The following is a 12,864-nucleotide window of genomic DNA, read 5'->3' as shown; positions in this document are numbered from 1 at the left end:
CTTGGACCCCAAGATCAAGATCATGATGAGCCAAACTCGAACACTCAGGCGCCCTTATTTTTTTACTTTTTAAAAGGCTAAATGCCCAACATGGAGCTTGAACTCACAACCCTGAGATCAAGAGTCACATGCTCCACCATCTGAACCAGCAATGGGCTCCAACATTTGCATATTTTAAAACACTGTTAAGGGTGGCTCAGTCAGCGAATTGCGGGACTTCCACTCAGGGCATGAACTCGTGGTTCTTGAGTTCAAGCCCCACATCAGGTTCTCTGCTGTCAGTGCCGAGCCTACTTCGGATCCCCCCGTTCCCCTCTCTCTCAAAAATAAACATTAAAAAAAATTAAAAAGCTGTTCAGAAGGACCCTGTTAAAAAAAAAAAAAAAAAAAAAGCTTGGATGTACAAGAAAGAAGAGGATGACCTGAGAAGGGTTGAGTTGTCAGAGCAATAAAAATACAGGGCACCCAGTTAAATCCGATCTTCTGAAAAACGAGTAACTCTTTAGTGTAAATATATTCCCAATATTTCTGGGCGTCCTGTATTTTATTTGGCAGCCCCGAGATGGTAGATTTTTTGGCAAAAGGGTTATAGCCCTTGACGCACCAGAAGGGGGTCCAAACTCTCTAGTCCTTCTGAGCTGTCGCATTTCAACACTCTAGAATGAATTCCCAGTTCTACCAGAACCGTTAACAAGTAGAGAAACTGCTTTGAATTTCGGCTTTTGTCGTTTCCCCGTTTTCTACAGGATGGCAAACGGGCAGGAAAATGCTGGGTTAAAAGCTGTGGAAAAGTTCTAGTGTTGAAAATCAGCTCGTAAATGATGAAGAGCTTTTTGAACTGCGAACTGGCTCTGGATTGGGTGCATAGGACGGTGAGTCACACAGTGCCTGGCCGGGGTCCAACTCTGAACACCAACTCTACTCAACTCAAGGGCAGGCAGGGAGCCCCATCCCAGGGACCCGCAGGCGCCTGCGCCTTGCCGCGGCCCCGCCCTCTTCCAGCCCGACATCCGGGGCTCGGGCAGGGGCGTGTTCGGGGAAGAGGGGCGGGAGGCAGCGGAAAAGAAGGACGTCGTGGGAGGCTGGATCAGCGGGTAAGGGAGGTGAGGCGGGGCGGGGGAGGAGCAAGGGGCGTGGCGGAAGGAGCGCGCTGTCACGTGACGTGCGTGGCGACGTGTCGGCCATCTTGTGTTGTTGAGGCTGAAGACTGACTTGGATTCTGAGAGACTCCCTGTCCCGGACCGCAGGTAACCAGCGACTCCGTCTCACTCCCCTGCCCGGCTCCGCTCCGCGCCCCGACTGCGCTGTCTCCCATCACCGCCCCCCCCCCCCCCCATGGAGCCGCCCGGGACTCCTGCCCGCGGTCGCGTCCCCGCCGCTCCGGTCCGACCCGGCCCAGCCGCATGGACAACCCACAGGCCGCCCCGGCAGCGGCCACGGCCGGCTAGGGCGTCAGGCGAGGGGACAGGTCAGGTGCTGGGCCGGAGGGAGCCTCCTACCCCGCGAGGCGGCACGCCGGGCCCGGGCGCGTCTCGACCGCCGAGCCGGGGAGCCCCCATCTCCGGGGCCCGGCGGCATCGCGGGGGGGGAGCCGAGGAAGGGAAGAGGGTGGTGGGGTGGGCAGTGTCAGGCCGATTTGTTCAGGGCCAGAGGGTTCGCCTTCTGCTACCTGCTCCCCGGGCCAGCCACCCGCCCAGGCTGGGGTGCTCGGGGTAACAGCTGCCTCGGCCAGACAGCTGCTCCTGCCGGCCCTCCTCCCCACACCTGGCCTCCGGGAGGTGCGCCTTTGCCTTCCTCACCGAGCATCTGCACTGTGGAGACTCCTTCCGTGGCGAGAGGACGGGTCTGGACCAGGCCTGAGGCAAGGTGGAGCCATGATCTGAACCTGGGACGGAGGTTGGGAAAGTCGAGCCCGAGGCAGCTTTGGGACCTGAACATTCTTGTCAGATTGAGATGGCTATTAGTCTTTTCAGTGTCAGCAGTTTCCCACGAAGCACTTGGAATACTTGAGTTTTGTGGCTGAAGCCTAAATCAGATTGATACTTCCGGCCACAGAATGGTCTATGAAAGAAGCAGGTTGCATGACCCTGTTTGGGAAGCAACAACGTTGCTTCGCATTTATATGGCACTGTGTTTTGTTTTGGTTTGTTTTCTTTTGTTTTGTTTTGTTTTTTTCCTTTCCCTGAAAGTCAAAGCACGTAAGCACACCTAGTTTTTTCTCTGTAAAGGAAGGTGAGTATTCCAATTACACTTAGAAGAAATTGAGGATGGGGCCGGAAGCTGTGAACAGCCTTTCATCCAGTGTTGTGCGTCTCGGATTATAGGCAGTTTTGATTCCCGGTGGGGTGTGCAGGGAAGATATTTTGTCCTTCCGTAGTATTTCCTTTTTAGAATCTAATCACTTCTTAGATTTAAAACAGGTTTTTTGTTTTTGTTTTTTTTTTCTTCCATACCAGCCCTTTCTGTACGTTAACTTTCACCTGTCTGATATTTGCAGCTCTGACCTTACGGAGTTTGTCCATTTTGGTTAGATCACAAACGTGTTCTCTCACTCATTGATGATTTCCTGTGTCTTACTAATTAGTGTAGCAGGTTTTGGAGTACTCAGACGAGATGGATGGAATATGTACTTTTCTGTTACATCACATGTTGACATCAGTAGAGGATGCTGGGAAAAAAACTTCAAAGTGGCATGTATCTGGAGAAATGTCACACAATTGTTCCTTTACATTTGACGCCAAGGAATACACTGGTAATGGCACTGATTTATCGGCAAAGACAGGGCTTTACACCTTTTCTGTACTTGACGAAGCATTTCAGAATTTCGAGACTGAGAAGGCGGAAGGGACTACGTGCTTCCCTTCCTTCATTCCCGCATTCATTCATTTGACAAAGATTGGGACTCTACTACGCTGTTTGGTGCTGGGGCCCAAACAGACCAAAAATCCTTTCTCTGGGGAGCTCATTTCTAGACACACAAATAAAAACTCGGGTAAAATACATAGTGTTGTGGTAAATGATGCGGAAAAAAAAATGAGGCAGAAATCGGATGACCGAGATTTAGGGGTTCATTTTAAGTTGTGAGCCCCGAGAAGGCTGCACGGAGAAGCTCAGGTTTGAGGAAGGACCTGACGTAGGTGGAGCGGTTCCTGTAGCTGTATGGAGAAGGAATGCTCCAGGCCAGGCAAGCTAGGGCAGGGATACTGAGGCAGAAGCTGAAGTGGGTGCAGGTCAGGTGTTGGGAAAAGCACGGAGGCTAGTTTAGCCAGAGGGACCCAAGAAGACGGAGGCTAGTAGAAAATGTGTACCCTGCTCATTGGTGCTAAGAGGGGTTGTTCAGTGACTTAGAAATTTTTTCCACATCTCTTGTGACTATTGGAAGGGGAGACCAGATTCTGGAAATTTGGGCCAGTATGCCCAGACCCCCTTCCCTCTGTGTATGACACATGCCCCACCCGAGTTTGGAAAAATCCAGGATGCTCATATAACATATTTCAGGAAATTGTCTTGAAAATTCTTTCTTAAAAGTGTTTAAATGAGATGGATGATAGACTGCCTAAAAGATCTGGAATTGCTTTCGAGGGAGGGGATCTTTGGAACACTTACGAATATTTGAAAAGGTAGGGAAATTAATTTCCTGTGAGGTTTAGACACATCATTAAGAAATATAACCTGGGAGAATGGTAGAATCAGCATATTAATTTATGTTATTCTTAATCTGATTAGTAAGAATTAAGAATTCTTAATTATCTCTGTTCTGTCCATCCTAGTTTTAAATTCCTCAGGGTCTCTTCCGCTAGTTTGTTTGTATGTCTTTTATAGCATTTTACATGTGTAGAACTTTTTGTGCTGAGTGTTTTATTTTTCCCCTTTTGCCTTTCAGACTAGCTGACAAGTTCACCAATTAATTTGATACTTCATAGGCTTTTTTCTTTGGAAAAAAAAATTTTTTTCTGATTTCCTTCCAGCTTATCTCCATATGCTTATTACTGAGCTTTCATAAATGTCTTCTTGCATTTAATTCACCTGAGGAATTTAATATTTTGGTTTTGAAGTGCCTTTGCTGGTGAGTTGAGTTGCATATATGAAAAATAATTTGTCATAGCTTGCCTGAAGCTCATGAGAAGAGAGGAATTTACAACTTCAGGGTGTGAGTGGAGCTCCTTGGCTAAAAGGAGACATAGCAGTGATAGTGATGAGGTGGTATTTTAATGAATTTTTCCCCTCTTGTTCTTTTGTTGAATTTTTGAAATGACATTTTCATATTATGTCTTTGATGTCATATCATCTCATTTGTTCTCATGACTCTGCATTTTAATACTCCGTGTGTCTATTCTCTTTTTGTTGATTTTCACACTGGGAGATGACACCACTGATAGAGATTGCTGTCTGGGAGAACCTTTTGGGTGAAAAGATTATTGCTGACCCTTTTACCCTTGCCATTCTAAAGGATCTTTGGTTTGTGCCATTTTCAAAGACTGACTTCATTTGCAGTTCTCCATTATCCCCTGCTGATTAAATTTTCAGTACTTTCTGTTTTATTCTATTTCTTATAGATTGTAGTGGGACCAGTCTCATTAGGTTGAATCTACAAGCCTCTGTTGGTGTTAATCCGGGTATCTTAGAGGCAAGTTAAATGTCCATTTTCCTTCAGCAATTTGAATTGCCTTAACATCATTTGGTCATCATTGTAAAACTCTGAACCCAAGCCTTTTTTCCTTATTCACCCTCTGCTAGGATTTTTATGGTAATAAAGTTCTAGGATTTCCATTCATTTTTAATGCCCTGAAAAGTTACATATTTTTAAATATATAAGTAGATTTTTACTCCATAGGAAGGCTTACTGATAGTTGGAATCCTAGTATTTCTTAACCCAATTGGCTTTTTTTTTGTTTGTTTTTTATGCTCTCAGATGACTGAGAAATACAGTAGATTAATTATATGGGAATGCAAAATGATACTTTTGTTGAATTGCTGGTAATTTAAAAAAAAAATTTTTTTTTAAGTAAGCTCTACACCTAATGTGGGGCTTGAACTCACGACCCTGAGATCAAATTGTACTGACTGAGCCAGCCAGGCGCCCCGAATTGCCCATAATTTTGTGTGAAGTTGAGGGGGAGGAATAGGGGGAGGTTTGAAAAACGAAAGAATACTTCCTTAAGTGGTTACAATTAATTTTATAAAAATATTTTCAAAGTATTATGTACCTACCTACTTCAAGTAATTAAAGTATACGATTTTATATTTTCTTGTTAACTGCAGAGTTTCATTAACTACAGAGGACTTGAACTTAATTATACTTGTAATAAGAGATACTTTAGAGCTTGTTTTTTTGAGTTAGGCCCAGAGAAGACTTTATTACCTAGTTGTCCCTTCTTTTCCTTTTGCCTGCCCTTATAAAACTAAACTAGACTGCAGTGCATAAAGTTGAATGACCTTTTGGGTATTAAAATAACACGGCTATGTTTTTGCAAAATTAAGGTCAAAAGGCAGAAGTCGCTTTCCCAAGTTACTTTCTTGATGTTAATAAAATCAACTTTAGTTTGCAATTATTGTTTTTTTGACACATAACAGCATTCAAAGCATTATTTGATTTTAGCTAAGAAACCACTTGAAGCTGTTGTGTTTCATTCAGTCTGCTCCTAGTCAATTGAGATGTCACCATCCTGTGGATTTTTAAGATGCTGTCTCATTAGAGCATTAAATGAAGGTTGTGATTTTGCAACTGAAAGCACACCTGGAGTTGTGCTCCTTGGGCATTTTGGCAGTGGTTATATTTCTTGGGCTCACTGATTATTTGCATAGGATACATACTGTATTGCTGTGTTGCTGGCTGTCATTTTTCTATCAGATACGTGTAAAAATTGGTATCACATCCCTGCAATGTAGTTTGAATGAAAGCCCCAAGTAATCACTTTTCCTAAACCCTGTATTGGTGCTCATTTGTCTTTATCAGAATCACTTAGAACTTCTGTTAAAAATATGTATTTTTTTAGTCCCCCTCCAGAGCTACTGAGAAACTCTTTAAATGTTAGGAAAATGGAAGTTAGTTTCTAAGCTAGTTTCTAAGAGACAGGGAGAGAATCCCAAGATGATTCTAATATTTTAACCAGGTTTGGAACCATTTCCTGTAAAACTATTCATTATAAGAGATTGTTTTTAAAAGTTTCCTAAGAGATTGATTGTTGGGTCAATTACTTTAATACTTTTGTTATTTACAGTGTTAAAAGGACCTGAACAAAGTCTGCTTGCACCTCCTGCTGTGAACCAGCAGAACTTTTGAACAGGTGAGTGTTGAAGGGAAGCACAGAGCTGAGGACTTAGGCAAACAGATGATTTTTGCTTTTAAGGTTTCAGGGTTTTTTTTGCCTTTTTTTTTTTTTTCCCTCCTGAAGTTATAGATAGTGATAGAAACAACTTCTTAGCTACTGCTCAGATTCCTTATGAACCACAAGAATAATCATACCCTTTCTACACTGTTCCTATTGTGAATTTGTGTCTTAAACTGTTGTCATGATTTTCTGATGGTGTGAAATAGGAAGAGGAATTCTTTGGGAGCAGAAGTAAGGAGATACTTAAAGAACCTGGGGGCAGTTGGCTTTCATGAAGGACACGAACCAGAAACTGGGAAGCTTCTGGGACGCGTTCGGGAGCTAAGGCAGTACAGATAGCACTTCCCTCCCTGCTGGCTGTCAGTGTCCTCTCTTGTCTCTTTTTATCCTGCTTTAGTTGTCTTTTCACAGTCTGGCCATTCCTGCTTTAAAAACACATGGAAGAAAATCACCACTTTCATTCCTGGTGCCACATATGAACTTAAATTCTAGTGCCACTGCAACTGTTACTAGCTCGTTGTCTACATTTTAAATTCCTGGGAGGGGAAATTTGATTGGTTGAAGTTTGTCCAGTTCTCCATTATTGGTCTAATTAGTAGGGCCATAGGACTGTAGTCTAGAAGTGCAAACATAATTGAAAGATTCCACTTTAAGAGTGGGGGCAGGTCTCAGAGAAGGTGTAGTGTTGGCTCTTCTAGGCAGAAACCTGCAGAAGCTTCTGAACATTTTCCTTTCATAGAAAAATTTCTTATAGGTAGCTTGGCAGTTTCAGTTTATATGTCCTGAAGAATTAAAATATAGGTTTATCCACTGGTCAGTGAGGCCTGGTAGGTTTCACCAAGCATCCTTATTTGAACTTCATAGTGCAGTGTTTTTTGTTTTTGTTTGTTTGTTTGTTTGTTTATTTTGAGAGAGAGCGTACATGCATGTGCATGGGGGAGAGGCAGAGAGAAAATCCCAAGTAGATTCCTTGCTGACAGTGGAGCTTGTCATGACCTGAGCCAAAATCAAGAGTCAGACACATAACCGACTGAGCCACCAGGTCGGCCCCCCTCCGTGGCGTTTTAACAAAAGTTCTTGGTTTAGAACGTTCAGAGGAGTGTCTGTGGTAAAGGTTAGCAAATGAGAGACTTGGTTTGTGGAAAAATCATTGGTTATTTATTTTTCATTGATTACTTTTGTAAATATTAATTTCTGGGTACTTTTTACAGTGTTAAGCAACACTTGAGTATTAGGAAGCCATGGAGAATATGAAGGGTGGAACTTCTACGTGTGAACATATATTCACATTATTTGAGTGGTAGCAGGAATTGTCACTGTTGGGAAAGGATCAGTTAGACAGTATATATAAACTTTTGTATTAACATCTTGTATTCTAGAATTATTAGGTAATACTGAAGAAAAACATTTTTAATGGACCATTTTGAAGCCCTGTTTATTTTTGTTTATAGCTTGTATGTATTTGGTGATACCTGATTACTTAAGTAATTTTTATTGCTTAAATATTCTTAGTATATTGAGATTATTTTTTTAAAGATTTTATTTTTACGTAATCTCTACATCCAACATGGGGCTTGAACTTAGAACCCCAAGATCAAGAGTCACATGCTCTACTGACTGAGCCAGCCTGGTGCCCCTTGTATACCAAGATTTTTAATGCAGAGCCTAGGGATTACTAATAAAAGTCATCTGTTGTAGAGTGATGTATTCAATGACAGGCCACAGATGTGACTTCCTCTGATGCTTTTTTTCAGACAAGGTTTACTTTAGCAGATTGCAGCTGAATTCTTTTTTTTTTCTTAGCTGAATTTATTAAAAATTTTTTTTAATGTTTATTCATTTTTGAGAGAGAGAAAGAGAGACAGAGACAGAGTGTGAGCAGGGGAGGGACAGAGAGAGAGGCAGACACAGAATCTGAAGCAGCTCCAGGGTCTGAACTGTCAGCATGGAGCCTGATGCGGGGCTCGAAGCCACAGACTGTGAGATCATGACCTGTTGCTGAAGTTGGCCACTTAATCAATTGAGCCACCCAGACACCCCTTAGCTGAATTCATTTTTAAGGTAGAATAGCCCTCTCTCATATTGTATGTTCTCTTTAATCTGAATTTTGAGGTGAGGTATATTCAGGCTTACTGAGTTAAGGCTTTGTGAGGTTTTAAAAAGATTTCCACATAATCTGTGTAAAACTTCACAAGCTCTGGGGTTCCCTTTCTGGAAAACATTGGCTTGTGGTGAGATTATCAAATGATGTGGTAATGTTTATGGCCTTGTGATTTTTCCTAGAATAGTTCATTGATTCCTAGTTTTGTTCTTCTTTACCAAAAGGGAGGAAAATAGAAATGTTTACATATTGTTCAGAAACAGTGGGGAGAATGACAGTAATAGCATTTCTTCTTACAGTGATATTGTGGCCAGTATGTTCTTTGGGAACAAAGCTCCTTTTATTCAAATTGTCCTGGGACTGGAGGAAGTCTTGGGAACTCTGGTCTCTTCAGTATTGGTTCTTTGGTTGCAGATCCTGACAGGAATTGGCAGAGGTACTGGCTTGGTACTTTCTAATTGGTAAATCATGACTCAGGCCTTGAAGACATGGCCATATCGAGGGGCTCTCGTGGTTAGGTCCTTGAGAATTGAGGTGATGATGCTCAAGCCATGGCCAGTTGTAGGGCTGGATGTGAAGCCACCCTGCAAGATCAGTGTCACAGAGCCTTAGTTTATGTTTTAGAATCTGATACTCTTTCGCCTTTTATACTGCTTCCACCATTGTTAATGAAATTTCTTTGTAGTGTGTTAGGAGAAATTTCTTCTTCGTGTGTTTGGATCTTGAGTCTATTCTCTTCCCTACCCCGAGGGCTTAGTATATTGCTTAACTGAGTGATGCAGAGGAGTAGAAGTTAAAGGATAGTGGAGCAGAGTGGAAGATTGGGAAAAGGAGAAAAAGTGACTTCCACAAAATGAATTCCTCTGAAAACTGCAAGGGAATGGAGAAGAAAGAAAAAGGTAACCAAGGAGTATCGAGCATTGTAGAGCATTGTATCATTATGTAGTGAAAAGTTTGTGGCCTTTTAAAGCAGAGAAATGTGGGTTTAATTTTCTGTTACTTAATTACATGTAACTTGAGATAAAAAGTTAACTGCTGGTAGCCTTATTTCCTTCGCCTGTAAAGTATATCCCATAGTGGTTGTGGGAATTAAAAATCTAAAATGCCATGGGGCGCCTGGGTGGCTCAGTCGGTTAAGCGACCGTCTTCGGCTCAGGTCATGATCTCATAGCCCGTGAGTTCGAGCCCCACGTCGGGCTCTGTGCTGACAGCTCAGAGCCTGGAGCCTGCTTCAGATTCTGTGTCTCCCTCTCTCTGTGACCCTCCCCTGTTCATGCTCTGTCTCTCTCTGTCTCAAAAATAAATAAACATTTAAAAAAAAATAAAAAAAAAATTAAATGCCAGTGTAATGCCTGGTGCACAGTAAATGGGATTTCAGTAAATGGTAGCTTTTATGATTGTTATTACAATGTAAATAGGTAAATTTTGATTGTAAAATTTCATCTTTATAATTTGAATAGAGACATCAGTGAGTTCTGTTAGTAAGTGTTGTTTTGTTCTCAGTCCAGCAATACTTGAATAGCTGCTTTGTGCCGAGTGCTGGGCTAGCCACAGTGGTGAGCAAAACACATAAGGAACTATCTTCATAGGGTTTATAGCTTAATGGCAGAGGCAACCAAAAAATCATATAAGTAGGGGTGCCTGGTTGGCTCAGTTGGTTAAGCGTCTGACTTTGGCTCAGGTCTTGATCTCGCCTTTCCTTGAGTTCAGGCCCTGCTTCGGGCTCTGTGCTGACAGCTTGGAGCCTGAGCCTGGTTTGGATTGTGTGTCTCCCTCTCTCTTTGCCCCTCCCCCACTCACCTTTTCTCTCCTCTCTCTCTCTCTCTCTCTCTCTCTCTTTCTCTTTCAAAAATAAACATTAAAAATCATATAAGTAAATTTCAAAATGTGAGAAGTCTCTCTGTCCTTGGAAAAGATACATTTTTAAGACCTAGATACTTAAGTGTCACATTTTGGATCTTGGTGTTCTTGTTGTCAATGATGTTTTATGCCTTTTGATTAGCTTTCCAGGCTATGTATGTTTGTTGTAAGTTAATTTATGTATTCCTTTTGTTTGTCATTTTTCCCTTTTTCTCTGAGATACACACATCTCAACTAAAAAAAAAAAATTTTTTTTTAAATGTTTGCTTATTTTGAGAGAGAGGGAGGGAGAGAGAGAATCCCAAGCAGGCCTTTTGCTGTCAGCACAGAGCCCTATGTGGAGCTCAATTCTATGACCTGTGGGATTATAACGTGAGCTGAAATTGAGAGTTGGATGCTCAACCAACTGAGCCATCCAGATGCCCCAACACTTCTCAACTTTTTGATCTTAGGACTCCTTTATCCTTTTTTTTTTTTTTTTTAAGTTCATTTATTTATTTTTTTGTAATCTCTACACCCATCATGGGCCTTGAACTCACAGCCCTGAGATCAGGAGTCAGATGTGTTCTTCTGACTGAGTCAGCCAGGTGCCTCAGGACTCCTTTATTCTTTAAAAGTTAGAGGACCCCCAAAGAACTTTTAGGCCTCTTAGTTCTATGTGTCTATATTATACTGAGAAATTTAAAATGATTTATTAGTTTAAAAATAATAGTCTCATTATATATTAACATGAATATATTTTTAATGAAGAATACCCATTTTCTAAAACATTTCACAAAAATTTGGTGAGAAGAGTGACATTGTTTTTATCTTTTTGTAAATTGCTTTTTATGTCTTGCTTTGTGGAAGGCAGCTGGATTCACGTATCTGCTTCTGTGTTCAGTCAGTTGCTCTTTATTACTTTGGTTGAAGTATATGAAGGAAATTAACCCTCACAGAGATGTGTATGTAGTTGGAAAAGGGAGCAATATTTTTAAGACTTTTTTCAGATAATTGCAGATTATTCTTTGGTATAGTACACCAAAATTCGACAAGTAGTAGCTTTTTAAATTTTTTAAAAATTTATTCATTTTTTGGGGAGAGACAGAGACATCGTGAGTGGGGGAGAGGCAGAGAGAGACAGAGAGAGGGAGAGAGAGAACAGGCTCTGCACTGTCAGTGCAGAGCTGATGTGGGATTTAAACCCATTAAACCATGAGATCATGACCTGAGCTGAAACTAAGAGTTGGACACTTAACTGACTGAGCCACCCAGGCACCCCTTTAATTTTTCTTTAATGTTTATCTTAGAGAGAGAAAGAGAGAGAGAGAGAGAGAGACAGCACGTGCTTGGGGGAGGGGCAGAGAAGAGAGGGAGACAGAATCTGAAGCAGGCTCCAGGCTGGCAGGGCACAGCCTGATGTGGGACTCGAACTCATGAACCAGGAGCTGGTTCGACTTAATCGACTTAGCTTAATCGACTGAGCCACCCAGGTGCCCGACAAGTAGTAGTTTTTATTTTTTATTTTATCTTATTTTTAGTTTTTTTTTTAATGTTTGTTTTTGAGAGAGAGAGTATGAGCATGAGTGAGGGAGGGGCAGAGAGAGAGGAAAACACAAAATCTGAAGCAGGCTCTAGACTCTGTCTGAGCTGTCAGCACAGAGCTCTACGTGGGGCTCAAACCCATGAACTGCGAGATCATGACCTGAGCCTTAGTCAGACGCTTAACTGACTGAGCCAACCAGGCACCCCAAATAGTAGTTTTTAAAGGTTAGTTGCAATATGAAATCTGAATTATGTCAGTGCACTTTTTATATTCTGTAACATTAAAATCCATTGGTCTGTCTTGTACCTTAAATGACTACCTTAAATGACATAGTACCAAAAACTTGCATTCAGGAGTGCTTGTGTGGCTCTGTCGATTAAGCGTTTAACTCTAGATTTTGGCTCAGGTCATGATGGCATGGTTTGTGAGTTCTAGCTCTGCTCTAGCTCTGCGTTGCTCTCTGTGTTGACAGTGGGGGCCTGCTTAGTATTCTGTCCCTCTCTCTCTCTCTCCCCCTCCCTAGCTTGCTCTCGATCTCTCTCAAAATAAATAAAAATAAACTTAAAAAATTGCATTTATTAATGTTAGTACTCATCAGGAAAGCCTTGAAGAATTGGGAAAATCTGAAGTACTGGAAAACCCAGCAAACTCATGGCGAATAGAAGTTTTCCAAAATTTGAATTTTGCTTGAAAGTTCAAATTTTGGGGCGCCTGGGTGGCTCAGTCGGTTAAGCGTCCGACTTCAGCTCAGGTCACGATCTCACGGTCCGTGAGTTCGAGCCCCGCGTCGGGCTCTGGGCTGGCCCAGAGCCTGGAGCCTGCTTCCGATTCTGTGTCTCCCTCTCTCTCTGACCCTCCCCCGTTCATGCTCTGCCTCTCTCTGTCTCAAAAATAAATAAACGTAAAAAAAAAAAAAAAAAAAAAAAAAAAAGTTCAAATTTTATTATTGGCCACAAGTACTGCCAATTTTTTTGTTTTTAAAGTGATAGTGTCATTTTGTTCATTTTTTTGTTCGGATTATTTGTTCTAGTTCTGTGAAGAATGCT

At 41.9% G+C, this 12,864-nt stretch overlaps 1 protein-coding gene across 1 annotated transcript in view; it reads left to right on the top strand.

Moving 5' to 3' along the window:
- The first annotated feature begins 1,164 nt into the window (after nucleotides 1-1,164).
- Nucleotides 1,165-12,864, top strand: part of GIGYF2 (GRB10 interacting GYF protein 2) — a 147,498-nt gene continuing 135,798 nt past the window's right edge. Inside the window, 2 exon segments of the mRNA XM_047869603.1 lie at nucleotides 1,165-1,247; nucleotides 6,222-6,287. The gene's annotated coding sequence lies outside the window, so the exon portion shown is untranslated.

Source organism: Prionailurus viverrinus, chromosome C1 (assembly GCF_022837055.1).
Source record: "Prionailurus viverrinus isolate Anna chromosome C1, UM_Priviv_1.0, whole genome shotgun sequence".
Taxonomy (NCBI): Eukaryota; Metazoa; Chordata; class Mammalia; order Carnivora; family Felidae; genus Prionailurus; species Prionailurus viverrinus.
This window is presented reverse-complemented; position numbering and strand designations above follow the sequence as displayed.